Below are 18,467 nucleotides of genomic sequence, written 5' to 3' on the forward strand. Positions count from 1 at the left end.
TTGCAGTGATTGCAAGGAATAAGAACATCAATGTCATAGGACTCTGTCTCTATGAATTTAAAGTCTTAAGAAATTATTAAAAAGAACTTACAGAAAAAAGAAGGAACAAATGTGATGATTTGGAATCAATTCTTACCTGGAATAAATTGCCAATTCCTATGTACAGCTAATGCTCCATTATATGTAAGCATAAAAATGCAAGTTCCAAGACAAAATATCTAATTTAAAATGCCTATCCAAAAACAAAAATTGAAAAATGTGTATTCTAAAGAGGTCATTTGAAGTAGGGAAATAAATTACTGAATGGGTTAGAGCTAGAATATCAGAGTGATCCTAAAATTACATCCAATAATAAATCTTTTTACTTTTAATGTTATAACTTGCATGATCAGGCATAGTCAGCAACATGTTTATTTTAAAATATGGGTAACTTGGATTTATTTATATATTACACACATTAGAAAGGAAGCATAATAGAAGTAGCATGCAATTCTACCACATGATTTTTGTTGCAGATTTTTCTGTTGTACTGGCAAGCTACACTAGACTTCATGGAAAAGTCCATTCATTGGAGATACTCTAGATACTCTACATCAAATCAGCAGTTAGAAGGCACATCTGTACCACACCAGTATTTAATGAGTGTTTATGATGAGGAGCACATATCATTTCACATTCTCTGAGTTGGCATGCTCAATTCCTACACAATAGGGAGCCAGGGAAAATCACTAGTATGGACTGCAATTTAGGGATGTTTTGAGAAGGGATTGAAAGTTACATTTCTCCATACTATAGATGTATGGCATTCAGGCACTAATACACAAGTACAGTAGTAAAGATAAAATTGAGGTATTTAAAGCTGCAATGGGGTTTCTGACATGGCTTCTCCGGATATGTCAGCAGGAAGCAGTTGTCAGCAACACAGGATGTAATATTCCTGTTCCATGGAGAAACAGAGACTTTCATGTAGATAGTCATGAAAGAGTTCCTGGCATATAGGTATTTGAACAATCTATATGTGCCAAAGGCATTTCTATTTTTTGTTACTTTATTTTTAAATAGCTTTCTTCACATATTAATCCCATTTTTCACTTCCTCCTGTTTTCCCGCAACCCCACAACATCCCCCCATAGCCTCAAACCATATCACTACTTCCATCCACATAGGGGATATCAAGATTCTGATTTTTTTCCGTTTACAGTTGTCCTCAGATACCAGTGGAAATAACATTTTGTTTTCCTCTCATCAAGTTTCCTTCCTGCTTTCAATCCATAAAATTTCACATAGGAAAAACAATCAATATCAGTCTCCTTTTTGGATCATTTTCTAAAATTTGAATGCACACAATCTTTCAAACAGAGGGAATGAGGGATAATAAAAGCATGTGCGGTGAGCCTTCTTACCAGACATGCTCTGGCTATACTTCTGAATTCAAGCATCCAGGGTATAAACTAAGCCAACCTCTACACGACCAAGAATAGGCACAACACTGCTGACATGTGAGGAGACAGAGCCTGTGGGAATCAGCAAATGGCAGGATTTTTTGATTCCCAGCATTATAGTCCCTAGTCACCCACTCCTGTCTCCTGTGTAGGAAGTAGAATCCTGTTGTTCATGTACTGCTTGTCCTTTAAGATTTCATATCCACATCCATGTGTCAGTCTTGAAGTGCAGCATTATTGCTAAGGATGATAATCTCATTCAGACTTCACTATCTAAAAGAACTATGGGAGTCCTCCTTTTCTTGTCCCTTTAGACATCCATTGAGGCGAATCATAAGTCCTTGTCAGTTTTCAATGTCAGTGAATAGAGTCTGTGAAAATATCAAGAAGTAACTTTACTAGATGCTAGTGTACCTGTCACAGAAGGAATGTCTTATGGAACAAAGTTACCAATAACCTACAAAGGGCTAAGTGTTGTTACACTATAAGATTTGTAGAAGTTGATAACTGAATAAGTAAGCTGAACTTTTTTATTGTGTTAGCTGGCATTTGGACATTTACAGAGTAGGAGTGATATGAGTAGAAATGATATGTTTATTGGCTTAGTGGACAGTATTTAAGGCCTTCCTTGTGTAAGGAGTTGTTTAGGTGACCTCATTTAACAAACCAGGAAAGGAGAACATGTAAATTTAAGATACATACTTTTTATATATGGGAAAGTATTCAGTATCGCTGTTTTTCCACATATGTGGGTATCAGTAAAGCATTGTTGTCAGTTTTGATTTATCCTAAAGTTTCAATAAAGAAGGCACAAAAAACCCACTGAAAGTAGGGAAAGCATAGCATAATATCTGAGATAGGAATCTCCTACACCGGGTTCCACAATTTGCTGAGGCTTCCTCAGTGACAACAAATTTAGGTGGTCTAGATCGATCCCATGTTGTGGTCTCAGCCATCATTTTGGTTCATGAGCTGTTCCTTGTTCAGTTCACCAGTTTTGTGGCTTTCACAAGCCTGGTCTTCACCACTTTGCTCATGACTCCTCCCAATCTGTTACTGAGTTTCAGGATATCAGTTCAGTGTTTAGTTGTGAGTGTATGCCTCTGATTCCTTCAACCAATGAATGAAGGCTCTAGTGTTGCATACATGGTAGTCATCATTCTCATTATCCTAGAAGGTCATTTAAGGGAGCCTCTCCAGTTAATTTCATCGTTGTAAGTTGCTGGAAATCTCACTAGTGCCAGATATCTCCTCAACCTTCTGTCCTCTATTATTCTCCAGAGATCGATTATTTATTGGAGAGGAATTCTTGTGAAGAGAAGAGAGTAAATTTCTTGAAAATTATAATATTCAAATATTAACATGTCACAAAGTAAATTTAGCACTATAAAATATTAATGCCAAATACATGCATACATGTTATATACATATTATGAATATTTTCTCCTAAAATATTAGTACAATTTGTTGCTTGATCTTCATGTCACTTTTGGATAGAGCATGTTAAATTTGGTACTTTCAGTGCAGGACTTCAAAGTAATGATTGCATATATATTTCCAGATATATCTTTCGTGCACTCTTGCATATAATGGAGAAAATTTCAATACCAACCATTTACCATGGGTCTTGCTTATATGAAATTATATGTCAGGAAATTATAGCAGCAACCAACTATTGGCAGCAAAGAATTACAATCACTCATTCCGGGGAAAAACGGTAGGTTTTATATAACTGGTCCGGATATAGTTACAGGCAGATGGACAGATGAAAACAATCTGCTTTGCACACATTGGGTTAATCCATTTACAATTGCAGTCAGAACCAAGCTAATTTTTGTTTTCCTCCGGTCATCTGTTTTCAGCTTAGATCCTTCTGCTGCAATACACTTTCAGTTGGGAGAGAGAAATGAGTCAGCAGCACAGAAGGAAATCTCCACGGCAACCACAGGATTTGCTAGAAATGTGAACATGCTCCTTATTGGTTCTTATGTCTCCTGCCATTTGAATGCACACAGTCCTTCAATCAGGGGCTAGGAGCGGTAATAAAAGCATCACCAGTCAGGCTCTGGCTATACTCCAGGACCCAGTAGTTCCTGGGTATAGTCAGAGGCTGACTGATCACTGACCCAGACAAGGCAGACTGCTCCTGACATGTGTCAGAGACAGGGCCTGAGAAATTGATCAAAGGCAGGGATTCTTTCATTCCCCTCATAGTAGAAATTGCAGTAAACATTTCCGATTAAAATGTAATGAACCCATTTCAGGCACTCAAGTACGTATATTGGGGAAAAGCTGTAACTGATGCGTTTAGCATTGCTCTCGGAGAGACTGACAGGCATAAAATGGCAGCTGAGATTCATAAGCATACAGATAGAAGCAGAATTGTCAGCTTTCCTGTAAGTAGTCCTGACCTGGGCCCCAGAAACCTGATTTATGAGCATTCCCTACCTGCTACCAGTTTCTACTTTTTCTTTTGATTACTGTCTTTTTGTCCAGTGCGATTCCTGTGTTTTCATGTCGTGCTTTCATTTTCACCGCTTCTCTGGCTGCACACATTCAGGTGAGAGGGAGAAATGAATCAGCAGTTCTGATGGCGATCTCCAAGGGAACATCGGGATTTGCCTCTGTGCTATAAATGAAATCACGCTTCTCATTGGCTGCATGCTCTGTTTACATGTACACAGCCCTTCAATCACAGACAAGGAGTGCTAATAAAAGTGTCCACAGAGAGTCTTCTTACCAGTCAGCTGGGGCTATACTCCAGGACTCAGTAGATCCTGGGTATAACCCGAGCCCAACTGTGCACCTACCCAGACAAGGCAGACTGCTCCTGACATATATAGGAGACTGAGTCCGTGGGAATTAGCAAATGCAGGGATTGATTCATTGCCAGTATCACTGCCCTGATCCTGTCTCCTGTGCAGGAAGTAACATCCTATTTCTGAAACTATGGCTTCCTTTTTAAAATATGACAGTCCTGTCTTAACCTGAAGTGGTGTATCATCTGGGACTATAATTCTTGTCCTTTCTCTTAACTGCTAATTAATTGATCTTAGGGATTTCTCAATCTATCATGAGTAATTACACAGTTCTTTGTAATCCAGGAGGACTCGAATATACCTGTTACATATAGGATTGACAGATTTTTAATGCGTCTCTAAAATAAGAATTAATAATCCTCACGATGCCATGAAATATCAACTTCCCAAGTACACTCCAATATTTTAAAAGTATGTACCACTAAGAATATCAAAAATATTAGGCCTGCATCCATATTCATTAGTGGAACTTCCATTTTTCACAAATCTACCTGTCATTCTAGGAATTAGATAATTTATATTTATGATATGAGAGGTTTGCAAAAAATCAAATTTTTATTGTAATATATTTTAAATTCCCATTACAATAGAAATACTTCAATTTTTATGGAGACTTTTGACATTATTTTCTGAAAATCATTTTATCTCATATAAAGGATCATTACCTTTGATTCGATAAATTGGGCACAAGTTAGGCAGTTTTGTTATTTTTTCATTTAGTCTTTTTTGAGAATATGTTAGTAGTGTACACGTTCAAGTAAATAAGTGTAAATATTTGTTTAGTCCCATAGGTCCATGAAAAATAACGGTATAGTTGGAACATATGATTGTAGCCTACATTGATAAGTGGATAATATATAACAAGTGAATTTCTTTTAGAGTAAATCTATTTTCCATAGCATGTATAAATTGCAACTTTCATTTCTCCCTACTAGAGGTTGTAGTGCAGGTCTACTTTCCTTCCATTGTTGGAATATTGTCTGGTTTTCTACTGTTCATATTTTATTGTCCTTTACGTATTTTCTGTGAATTCCTATATGTGTCAGTCCTGTTAATAATGGAAATCATTAATTTAGCTTCTAACACTGCTGGGTCTTTCAATCTATCTGCATCATTTGTACTCAGCCACGTGAGACTGTAGGGAGTAAGTTGGATTAAAAAAATACCCCATTTATGACCCACTTCAGCAATGATGCTCACACTATAATCTTAGACCAGGTGAGAATCTCCCATTTGCTACAAGCAACCATAAAACACGGATAACATTTGAATGACTACCTGTTTTATGAGTTTAGTAGTATTTTAGTAGGGATAATCTTATTTCATTCTTTTTATGACTTTTAAAAGAAGTGGGGTATTTTTTTCCAATGTAACTGTAAACTAGATAAACTCAGGTAACTGGCCAAATTAGCAGTATTATGTATTGGTTCCTTCTTATGGAATACTCATTAAAAGCTGTAAAAACTAGTTGATTACTTCCACATTAACTCAATATTCCAGAAAGTATCATGCATGTAGGTCCCTGTCATAAGTGGCAGTGTTTATTGCTGTTATTATTGTAGTGGAAGTTTACCTTCAAAAACATATAGTGAACCCCTCAGCATCATGAACAATTGACTGTATTTGAAACATTTCTTTGGGCACAAGACAAATTAACCATTTATGAAGACCTGTGTAAGAGTCTCCTCTGTAATAGGACCTTACCATCTCTTGTAGTGGTGATTAAACAGAAGCCTCATTTATCATTTGTGCTGTTTATATGGAAGATTATAGTAACATTTTCACCTATAACTCAGAAAGAATTATGCCATTCCTGTCACTGAGAATTTATTTGTTGTCATAAGATTGTTTGTGGCTAGGTCTATTCAAATATATTTTAACCAAATTTAAATTCCTTTTATAGGATATAATGGATGTGAACATCCTCTGTTTACATCTTATTCTATTCCATATGCACAGTTAGAAGGCAGATGACTAATTCAAGACTTCCCTGACAGAAATGTAGGCTGTCTTTTAGAAGACACGGATAGAGATGCACACTCAGCTTCCATCCCCCACAGGCTAATTTTGCCAGCAGTCAATTGCAGGACAATTCATCTTTTGTTTTTGGTTCCTATCTTTCTCCTTGTTTTTTTGCTATTTCTAGTGTAATATAACAGAATGTAAGTAAGTGAAAAGAAATAGCAGTCCTGCCAGAGATTGCCTAGTTTGTAGCAGTTTTTGATTTGCGTTTCTGATTTTCAAATCTCTAATGATTTTCCTCTCTTCATTCTTTATGGCCATATAAATATTCAACCAATATAGGCAACCAGATGGCACAAAATCTCTGATGGACGATAGGTCCTTAATGCAGATCGAGCAGTTGGAGCTCATGCCTATGTCTTCTTGGATGCTAATTAACTACACACTGGATAAACTACAACTTGTGTTTTCAAGGTTATGATAGGTATTCTCAGATTCCTGTCAGACAGTGAAAATATTCCTGATGCTAGGAAAATGCTGTTTCCTCTTCTAGGGAATTATAACATTCTGAGTAGAGTCGAGCCAGCTGGACATTAATGGCAGAATCCTGCCATCTGCTGGATCTGGCTGACAAACAGAATCTTCAGGTCCTTATGAAGAGTTAAGGCTGGGAAATTTTATATTCACTTGAAAAAGAATAAATGCGTGCTGACTGATAAGGACTCAACTAACCAGAGTCTCTATTCCTTACATATTGTCTTCATTTTCAGCAGACTGATTTGTATAGGATATGAAGCATTAAAACAGAGTCTCTCATAGTTTAGAGCTAGCCATACAGTGTTTTCAGGTCACAGGAAAATCCCCAGGAAAGCCTGTGTTGATGAACTAATTCTCATAGTGTAAAGGCTGTCTCAGGATCATGCTTCTGGAAATCTTTAGGGACTATCTTAAAATGTTAATCATATTATTTCTTAATCTTCTTAACACTGAGGAGATGTAATGTGAACATTGGATATTTTCACAGTAGTGCTTGAAATTAGCATTTCCTCTTAAATACAAGAATGGTACTTCTGATACTTATGTACATATAAATGAGAAAAATAAGTTCAACCATTTTGCATTATATTTGTGACATCTCACAGGACAGATGAAAAAATATCACTCACAAGAAGCTGTGGACCTGCTACAGACAGAATCAACTATCTCCAGGAAAAAAATCTAGCTTTCATGTAGATAGCAATGACTCTATCCGAAGCAGCCAGATAGGTAATCAAACTTTTCTAGTCACATCTCGGTTCCTTTCCTTTAAAAAATTGGTGCCAGAAACCAGGGAAAATTGCATTTCTTTACTACTTTTTGTCCTTTCCCTTTTGAAGTGTCTCCTGCTGCACACTTTAATGTGGAAGAGAGAAAAGAATCAGCAGCTCTGTGGTAGATCTACAAGATATCCTCTGGATTTGCCTGAATATCTGGAACTGAGATCACTCTCCAAATTAGTTGCTACTCCACACTCAATTTACGCACAATTTCCTCAATCAGGGGCAATGAGTGATAATAAAAGCTTCAGCAGTTCAGCTTCTCCCTTGTATGGCTCTAGCCAAACTCCAGGACTCAGTAGATCCTGTGTATGTCCAGGGCCAGACTGTACAGAGACCCAGACAAGGCAGACTCTTCCAGACTGGGATAGGAGTCAGAGCCTCTAGGATCAGCAAAGGCAGGGATTGTTTGATTCCCAACATTATAGCTCCCAGTTATTGATTCTGTCTCCTGTGTATGAAGTACCATCCTGCTGCTGATGCCCCTGTCTCAGTTTTGAAGGGTTGTATCACCCAGAAGGAAAATAGTACCTGGAGGATGAACTTTTGAAGAAGGAGATTTTTGTCCTACCAGGTCGCACTTCCACTTGTTCCAAAATAAACAAAGACTTATATCAAGTATAAAATCCTTGACAGATCAGGCACCAGAGTGACCTCGAGTGATCTAAAGGTATAACATTAATTGGCAAGCTAAGCAGTAGTGGAAGGACCACCTCGAATGCCCATTCCTGATAATGAACTTGATGTGTATAACCATCCGGGAGCCTTCATCCTGTGACTGATGGAAGCAGAGGCAAACACACAACTAAGCACTGAACTGAACCCAAGTAACCCAGTGACAGACAGAGAGGAGTGATGAGCAAATTGGCAAAGAATGGGCTGGCAAAACCAGCAGAGACAGCTGATCTGAACAGGGGAGTGCTCTTGGACACCAGACCGACAGTGGGGAGGCCAGAATGGGACTGATCTGGACCCCCCAAATGTGAGTGTCAGTGAGAAGGCCTGGGCAACCTATGGGGCCCTGAGCTGTGGATCAGTGTCTATCCCTGGTATACAATCTGTCTTCATGTGCCTATAGCGCAAAGAGAGATGCTCTCTCAGCCTGGACTCTTAGGGGAGTGCCTTGACCCTACCAAGAGTAAAATGATACACTCTAGATATCCCCTATGTGGAAGGATTTGGCAATAGGGTGGGAGGGAGGGTGGAAGGGGAGTGTGGGAGGAGGGGAGGGAGATGGAACAAGGATTGATATGTAAAACAAGCTATTTAAAATTAAAATAAAAAATGATAAAAAAATCCTTGATAGATGGCTTAGGCTTCTTATTGGCTAGATCTGCCCTAATTATTAACACATTTGTATTTAGCTATGTACTGCAAAGTGGATTTTGCTTCCCCATAGTGCGGCATGTTCCTCCTTCATCTGAATGATGTCTCTTGCAGGGCTATCTCTGCCTTCTTCTCCCTAGTCTTCTCATTGTCTTGTAGCACTGCTTAGGCTCCTGCCTGACTGCTAGCTAGTCAAAGTTTTATTTTTCAACCAATAAGGGAAATATTTAAGACGAAGAACATCCCCTATCATACTTAATTCTTAAGTATTTAGTTGGTATTGTTAAGTTTGTAACTAAGTAGCAGATAGTTTTGATTTGTGATAACACAATTCAGGAGGATCTTCAATGTTATATTCTTAAAATTTTTAATGACAGGTATAACCATATATTGAATACAGTATCTGAGACACTAAATGGAGACTATAGTAAAGCTTGTTGCTTGCAACTAAATCATAGAATTCTGACAACTGATAAAGATATTTCTTATGCCCCTTCATGTCATCAGAACTGCAGTTGTTACACTATCACTCTTATCAAATCTCAGTGCATTTCATTTCCTTTCATATATATCTATATGTATATGTATTAATGTACATGTTTGTGTCTGTATCTGTTTGTATATATACATATACTTGTTATGCATCCTTAATCTACATTAGATTTCATAGTGTAGCACTGTACTTGTGTTATTTTACATTCTTTTTTCTCCTGCAATACATATTATGCTGTAACAAATGTCTTTATTAATAAGGTTTCTTATTAAAATGGATTTATCCTGTATGTACAAATGCATTCTGACCTCATCCACACTGTGTACTTAATCTGCTGATTGATTAAAACACTAGCATTTAGAAAGAAAAGTTCTATCAATGTATTTTACAGTAGACATGGGTTCTGTTTTCCTAGCACCCATAGTTTATTAGCGTTTTACAGCTAAGTGTGGACAATTGAGAGAGATTTCTATGTGTTAGCATGACAGTTTTTGGTATGACTGCTCTGAACGTTGTGTCATTTTTTTCGTTTAGTTTTATTTCTGCTTTATGTTTGCATTCGTCAAAATTCTGTGCTTTGCTATTTCCTTCTGTTCTTTCAAGAAACTCTGTTAACAATGCATATCCTTTTCCATAATACCAAAAATGTGTGTGTTCGTTGCATGCAATATTTTCTGTGTCTGTGAATACTGGAGGTTTGTGTTTATAGATTAGTTGTGCTTAGAAACATCGTTGTAATTCATTCGCCATTTGGGCAACTGTGGAATTGTGCAAATTAATTTTTGCTTCAAGTTACTGTTAATGTTGTCTGTGGTTATAAATATGAATATTGTTGACACTATTACAAATTCTATGGCTTCTGAAAAATTTCAGAGAAATAGTCTGCTCCTGGGTTTATAAGCATAATTCCTTTCCCTGTGCATCATATGAGTGCTTTTGTCAAGAAAGGAAGAGTAAAACTATCAGATACATCTTTGTGATCCAAGACATTAGTGTTCTATGAATGCCTAATTGATTTCAAATTATGCCATGTGGAGATGTTGCTAAAATAATCAAATCTACAGAAAGAAAATAGTGTAGGTATGTTATCTTAACATTTTAAATCAACACAGCAGAAGTAATATGCATAGAATTAATAGCTTTTTTAATGGCTTATTAGGCAGTCTCAAAGACCTTAATAGTGTAAGAAATTGAAAGCCTTTTGTCATAAGGAAGAATAGGCAACATAATTTTTCAAAATTCAATGTTTTAGATATGATAGAGTATTCAACACTGCTCTGATTTTATACATATGTGGATTATAAAAGTGCAGCAGATATAATGGATTGATCCTAATATTTAACTCTTAAGGCAGACAACAAATGTTGGAAGTGGGGGAAAACCAACAAAGAGCATCAAAGATGAAAAAGTACTAGAATATATTTTGGGGTCTCTAAGTACTTGAACGAGGCTATTTTATTTCCTCTTTTAGTTTACACAGCCACTGCAATCACCATATCAATAAATTTATTTCTTGGAAATGGGAGCAAATCTTAACTATTATTACTAGAAATGACAAATTAGAAATCATTCATACAAGTATTAAAATCCAATACTAGAACTTGAGACCAATGTTGTTAAAGTAAGAACTATGAGTTCTATTGGCCAGCTTGCATACCATGATTGGCAAATACTGAACCGTGAAGAATAGTATGTTAGTGGAATTGCTAATAGGCATCTCCTTGTAAATCCTATGTGCTGTTTATTTTATCACGTTTATACTATTAAATTCCCATCAGCTGATATTGCATGGATAATTTTTCACTCGAAACACAAGGGAACATACTAAATTTCCCGGGGAAGAAACGTGATGAAAAAAGTTATGAGATTATTTCATATTATGTAATCAGTTTTATAAAAGGTACTGATGTCCTCTGCCAAATCAGCCCTGAGGCTGCACATTTGCTAGTAGAATGCCCTGTATCCATGCACACACAGGGTCTTTACCTGAATGCAGAAGTCACAAATAAAGTGAGCAAGATTAGGAAGTAAGGATTTAGTAGTGACTAGATATGTATTCTAGTTAAGGAGATCCCAGGTCCAATCAAAGAGAGGGAGGAATGATAATACGGAGCAAAGGGATTAGGATTATTTTGCGGATAACCACAAAGACAATTGTCATGATTAAATCAGAGCTCACTGATTCCAGACTGACAACTGGGGGACCTGCATGAGAACAAGCTTGGCTCTCTGAAAGTTGGTGATTGTTGTGTGACTTGGGCAGTCTTTGAGAAAAGTGGCAGTTGTTCCAGGAGTTATCCCCTAATGCTTGATCTGGCTTTTTGGAGCCCATTCTCTTTGGCAAGATACATTTGTCAGCTTAGATATGGGGAGTGGGCTTGATATGCCACAAAAAGATGTGCCAGAATTCATTGACTCACCATAGGAAGCCTCATGCTATCTGGGAATTGTGTGGTGTTGGGGTGGAAGAAGGTGTGGAAAGTGTGAGGAGAGGAGGGAGTAGGAAAGGAAATTGGTCTATAGCATGTGAAAAGATTGTTTCAAAATAAAATATCATGTCAAACAACATTCTAATCATGGAACTTTAGTAAACATTTTCAAATATTTCCCAGTGTACAATACATATATTTCTATCACTCAGTTTTGTTTTTACTGCTTCAGCTGCAACAAACATTTGAGGGGAGAGAATAATGAATCACCAACACTGATGCCGATCTCCAAGTTAACACTGTGTTTGCCTCCACTGTTAGAATGGTGTTCACTCTCTTTATGGTTCCTATTTCATGCTCTATTTGAATGCACACAACTCTGCAATCAAGGGCAAGGATGGATAAAAAAGCATCATCAGTACAGGTTATTACCTGTCAGGCTCAGTTTATACTATAGGACCTAGTAGATCCTGTGTATAAACCGAGCCCAATTCTACACTGACCTAGACAAGACAGATTACTCCTGATATCTACAAGAGACAGAGCTGTGGGAATCTGGAAAAATAGTGATTGTTTGATTCCCAGCCTTACAGCTCACAGTCACCTTCTCCTGTCTCTTGTGCAGTAAGCCGCACCATGTATCTAAAACATTTGCTTCTTTCTTTTTTATATTTATATATATTGTTTTATTTTGAAATTGATATTTAAATTAGAAACTAGGTTGCTTAACATGTCAATTCCAGTTCCCTCTTGCTCTCCCTCATCTCCTCCCGTGGCTCACACCAACTCCCCCAATACCCCCTCATTTTCCCAGGCAGGGTGAGGCCCTCCATGGGAGTGTCCATAGTCTGTCATTCCATACAGTGAAAGGGCCTATACCCTCCCCCAAGACTTCAGGGTGAGAGTGCATCTCTCATTGTTGGATGGGAGTCCAAAGTCCATTTGTATGCCCGGTTTAAATACTGATCTACTTCCCAAGGCTCAATAGATTACCTAGGCATCCTCACTGACACCCACATTTAGGAGATCTTGATCAGTACCACTTACATCTACCTAGGATGAAATTGAGATCTTGTCTTTCCTGTGACTGTAAACTTTGACTCTCATGAGATCCTGAAACTTCTTTCTATAACCCTCTAGCAATGAGATTGAATATGAAAGCTCTGCTACTCTCGTATAATTTTCTTTTCTGTATCTTAAAATGTTATTAAACTCACAGAGATTCATCTGCCTCTGTCTCAGCAGTCCTTGGATTAACCACTGCCAAAAGTGGTCAGCTTCTGTAGCTAATTAGTGTGCCTGCACTTTGCATTCTGTTCCCCAGTCAACCTTTATTACATCATAAATAATATATCATCACACTAAATGTTGGGTACATAGACCTTAGGGATTTAGAAATATCTAAGTACCATTTTCTCCGTTGTATGTTATTATTCCACGATAGGATCAAGTCTTCTTTTTACAGATGAGTTTGATGTCTTTGGGTTTCTTGAGTCAGATAAATGGATTAATAAACGCCAAAGTGTCATCAAGTATTGCCTTTCATGCACAAGACCCTATAGTCCTAGTATGTACTACTAAGGATAATAAGAACCATGTATCCTGACTCCCAACTCACTTGTGGCACTTGAAATTTGAGAAACTTATTTGCTACTCAAGTTGTTTCAGCTAGCAGAAATCAGGCAAGAGGCGATTTAAAATGGGTCACACTTCTTATTGAGTTAAATGTCTATTCCAATAGCACAAAAAGCACAAGTTTATGGGTGACTAAAACAAAACTTAGGACAATTGTTGTCATCTCTAGTAAAGACTTGAGTATGAGTTTAGATTAATTAAATATTGTATCATTTAACACAGAGTCAGAATGTTACCATTTCATTGTTTATCTTAATATCATCTTAATGAACATGGTCAAGAAAATTTGTTGAGCCCAATAGGATCACGATAAATTGTGGTGCAGTTGAAACATAAGGGTGATTTATTTTTAACATTTGGTAAGTGTCCACACAGATATTCTGAGTGTGTGGCATGACATATTTTAAATCCATTAAGAGTTAATCGATATTCCATTTTCCTCAAATCCTTGAAGTAGCTGTTGCTACATTTGTGTTGTAGTGAGATATCTACCAGAGGCACATGTGCTTGTGACCATGTATATTTGGGCGTTGTGATAGTTGCATAAGTGAATGTGTGGAATTTGGTCTAGGGTCCGGGAGAGGCTTGTTCCTTCTTGAATTTGTCAGGACTTATAGGGCAGCTGGTTGTTGACTCACAGAGTTGGAAATTGTGGGCTCTAACTTACCCATCTAAGTGATTTCTCCCCAAATAAAATTAAGCTATAGTATCCTACTCTCTTTTGTCTTAATCTGTACATTCACTTCTTGTGTCAGGAGTGTGATCACTGTCATTCTTACTTAGATAAGACAAAACCTCAAACTCTTTTATTTTCTTTTTCTAGGTTAGTGTATTTTATCAGTAAACTAAACCTGTGGAAAAATCTGGATTTCACAGTGTCACAATGTGTGAATGTCCAAGGATTTTTCATGAAGAATCATGTCTCAGGACTTGTACAATGTAGGCCCTTGGATACTTGTAGAATTAAACAATGTTTTGGAATCTACTTTCAACATGAATGCACACATGTATGTTTAAAAATCAGTCAAGAGAACTTGATTTCCTTTGTAATTCTGGAACCAAATCTCGCAAGTACTACCATTTTCCATATCATTTTCCTGTCACTTTCCGTAGTTGTGAAGTAATTTAAAGAAATTTCTAGGAAGTAAGATGAAACACCATCTCTGAAATATATTTCCTAATGCAGATTAAGTATTGTTTTACTCAGACGTTATATCTCTCGAAATCAGTCCTATATCCATTCTTTAGTTTCATGTATACTCAGTCTGACAGAAGTATCCAGATGTGATGCAACTCCATGAAAATTGTATTGTTTTTGCCAGTGAAGTTAATATCTGGAGATCAGGCAATAGCCAGTGCCTGACTACAAGCTGCTCCTCAGGGTATTAGCAATGATCCTGAGATCTACCGGAGACCGTCCTTGGTTTCCAACTATAGGAATTGCTAGACTTCTTCTCTTGGTGCTGTTGTCAGTGAAGAAAACATTCTGTTGCCTCAGCAGCCACTGCACCTGCACTAAGATATCATTATCGCCTCATGTCTTGGATTCTAAATCCTGTACAAGGAATATGATTCATTTCAGGAATCAGTTCTTCCAAAGACCAGTGATCCACTGCTGCTTAAGCTACCCTTAAGGGATCCATTGTGCCAAGACTACTGAGGCAGTATGTTACCTATTACACAAGGACTTTTGTGAACGAATTCAACACAATAACCTTAGTTATCATCATACACTTGCCAAAAGGTTCTCTGAGGAACCACATTCCAATCTTGATTCTAAAACGCTGTCATTGAAATTTGATAAATAATAGCTCTTACAGTTTATCTTCCCTTATTGTCTGCCAATTCCTATAGATGAGATCTCTTATAATAGCAGCATTTTGGATAACCATGTTACTCTTTATTTGTGTCTAGTATCACATATTTCAAAATAAGTTACAAACTGCATTTCTTTTTATTTCTTTTTATATATAAATTTTAATTAAATTAGAAACAATATTATTTTACATATCAAATTCATTTCCTTCTGCATCCCATCCTCCCAATATACCCAGTTACTCCCACAACATATCCCACATTGACTTCCCAGGCAATGTGAGGCCTTCCATTATGGATCATTATTATCTGTCAAATCATTTGTTACAGTCCCTCAGCAATGCCCTATGTATCTAGGCTAAGTGAGTATCCCTCTATGGAAAAAAAGGCCCCTGACTTCGTTTGTCCACTAGGAATATATCCTGGATCCACTGACAGAAGCTGCATAGACTGTCCATGGCTCCTAACTAACATGCACATTCATGAGTCTTGGCTTGGTCCTAAGTTGTTTGCCCAGCTGTCAGACTGGATTCCATGAGTTACCACTTTCTCAGTCAAGGTGTATCTGTACTTTTCACAGCATGGACTAGAGCATTTTGTTCACTAATTATCAAATCTGAAACTGGATTCCAGGAGCTTGACTAAGTGCTTAAATGTGAATCTCTGCTTGGGTTTCAATCAGCAACAGGATGAAGGCTCTAGGATGGAATTTAATGTAGTCACCATTTTCGATATAGGACATGGGCATGTAACACATGCTTTCCTTTATTTCTCTCCCCACTCATCCTAATCCCTCATGCTCTCCTTCCCCCTCCTGTACTTTCCTCTTTTCCTCTTTCTCTTACCCCCTTCCCCCTGCTGTCATACTCCCCATTTCTTCATGGGCTCTTTTCGCTTTCTGCTACACTGGGAGACATTGTTTGTCACTTTAATGTTCCTCCTTGTTTCCTAGTCATTCTGGAAGAGAGGAATATAGGCTGGTAATCCCTTTCAAAATGTCTAGAATACATATATGGGTGAGTATATTGCATGCTTATCTTTCTGTGAGGGATTGGTTTCTAGAAATTTTCCCTTCCATTTTGGCATAACAACTTTTGAAATCAATATGCTAAAGTTCTTTGATACACATGGCTTCGAGAATTTATGTTGGTACGTTTTTTAAATTCCAAGTTGAGCACACTTTTATCAGAAAAGATATCACGTTTCTTTGGAACTTTTAATCTCTTGGCACATTTTCTGCAATGTTGTCAAAGTTTTGGAATAACTATGAATATTCTATACCGGTCAGTTGTTGTTTAATGTAAAATTTCCAGTATTTCTTTGATGTCATAACATGTTAAATTGTGAAAGGGTAAATATTTGGAATACATTTAGAAATTATGTGGCTTCACGAAATTTGGATGCCTAAGGTTCTCTTTAGATATCCATGGTCGACCATCCGTATGATTTAGGCTACATTACCTGCACTATGCAAAAAAAAACCAGATTATTTCCTTTGCCATACAATATGTCTGTATTAATTTTTAAAGATATTTTTAAATACTGAATATTGAATAAGAACTAAGAAGATAAATTCTGGTATTTGCCTAATTGTATCAGCTGATCAGGCTGAAAAAAATAAACATGATTTACATTGAAGTGTTATAGTACTATTACTTGCAGTATTTAAATTAACACAAGGGATTACAAGGGATAATAATATGAATGTCATAGGATTCTGTTTCTAACAATGCAATGTCAGAAGAAATTCAAAGCGAACTTACAGAAAATAAGAATCAAAAAGGTGATGGTTTGGAGTCAACAATTTGCTGGAAAATACAGCTGAGACCTCTATATTGCTAATACTACATTTTATATGAGCATCACAAGGCAAGTGCCAAAACGCAACCTCTACTTTAAATTATACAGAGAGTATTCAGAAAACAAAAGTTGAAACAGGTGAAATCCAAGCAGAGCATCTGAATTAGGGAAGGAGAAGAATGCATGGTTCCATGGGAATTAGCAAATGCAGGGATTGTTTCATTGCCAGTATCACTGCCCACAGTCACCTGCTCCTGTCACCTGTGCCGGAAGTAGCATCCTGTTTCTGAAGCTATGGCTTCCTTTTTAAGATATGACATCCCTGGTTTAGTCTTGAAGTGCTGTATAATCAGGTGTTATAATTCTTGTCCTTTTTCATAATTGTTAAAAAATAAATCTTAGTGACTTCTAAATCTAACGTCAGCAATTTCACATTTCATTGTAATCCAGCAGGACTCTAGTATTCCTGTTACATATAGGATTGACAGATATGTGAGTGTGTCTCTATAAACAAGAATTAATAATCATCACCATGCCCTGACATATTTTCTTTCAAAATACTTTTTCCTATTGTTAAAGTGTATACCACCAAGGATATCACAAAATATTTGTCCTGCATCTGTACTCACTAGTGGTACGTCCATATTTAACAAATCTAGTTATCATTCAAGTCATTAATTTTTGTAGTTTTACGATATGACAGGTTTTGAAAAGTATCAAATTTTATTATAGTTTTTTAAATGTCCATACAATAGAAAAATGCAAGTTTTATGTGTTCGTTTGTGAAAATCTTCTGGCAATTATTTCATCTCAAATAAGGTATCATTGAGTATTGACTGGCTAAATGTGGTACAAGTTACGTAGTGTTGGGATGTTTTCATTTCTTCTTTATTGGAAATATGTTAGTAGTAAATACGTTCAAGCAAATAATTCTGTGAATGTTTGTTGAGTCCCATTGGTCCATGAAAAATAACGGTATACTTGGAATATATGGCTGTAGCCTTCATTGATAAGTTGTTAATATTTTTTTATTTTTATTTGTTTGTTTTGTTTTTACGAGACAGGGTTTCTCTGTATTGTTTTGGAAGCAATCGGTCCAGCCCGGTCTCGAACTCACAGAGATCTGCCTGCCTCTGCCTCCCGAGTGCTGGGATTAAAGGCATGCGCCACCACCGCCCGGCCAAGACGTTAATACTTAAACAGTGAATTTCCCAGTATTTCCCAGTCCTGTTTATAATTCCCATCAGCTGCTATTTCATGGATAATTCCTCACTCTAAACATACTAAATTTCCCCGGGAAGTATCTTGATGCCAAAAAGTTATCATATCATTTCATATTATCCAATCAGTTTGATAAAAGATACTGATGTCCTCTGGGAAATCAGGCCCGAGGCTGCGCATTTGCTAGTAGAAGGCCCCCGAATCCATGC

Source organism: Mesocricetus auratus, unplaced genomic scaffold (genome assembly GCF_017639785.1).
Source record: "Mesocricetus auratus isolate SY011 unplaced genomic scaffold, BCM_Maur_2.0 Super-Scaffold_100030, whole genome shotgun sequence".
NCBI lineage: Eukaryota > Metazoa > Chordata > Mammalia > Rodentia > Cricetidae > Mesocricetus > Mesocricetus auratus.